This window comes from Stegostoma tigrinum, unplaced genomic scaffold (genome assembly GCF_030684315.1).
Source record: "Stegostoma tigrinum isolate sSteTig4 unplaced genomic scaffold, sSteTig4.hap1 scaffold_185, whole genome shotgun sequence".
Classification (NCBI taxonomy): domain Eukaryota; kingdom Metazoa; phylum Chordata; class Chondrichthyes; order Orectolobiformes; family Stegostomatidae; genus Stegostoma; species Stegostoma tigrinum.
Window position 1 is genome coordinate 148,509 of NW_026728125.1, and position 548 is coordinate 149,056.

The window sequence follows — 548 nt, forward strand, 5'->3', positions numbered from 1 at the left end:
ACCCAGTCACTGCATCCCATTGTACTCAGACACTGCATCCCATTTCACTCAGTGATGCATCCCGTTTCACTGAGCGACTGCATCCAATTTCACTCAGTGACGAAATCACATTTCCGTCAGTCACTGCATCCGATTTCACTCAGTCACTGCATCACATTTCCCTCAGTCACTGCATCCCATTTCAAGCAGTCACTGCATCACATTTCACTCAGTCACTGCATCACATTTCACTCAATCACTGCATCTCCTTCACCACAGTCACTGCATCACATTCCCATCAGTCACTGTTTCCCGTATCTCACAGACGATGCATTCCATTTCCCACACTCACTGCATCCCTTTTCCCATAGTCAGAGCATCTCCTTTCCCTCAGTCTCTGCATCGCATTTCACTCAGTGATTGCATCCTCCTTCCTACAAATACTGCATCCCATTTCCCTCAGTCACTGAATCACATTTCACTCAGTCAGTGCATCACATTTCACTCAGCCAGTGCATCCCATTTCCCTCAGTCACTGCATCCCAATTCCCTAAGTCACTGCATCCTAC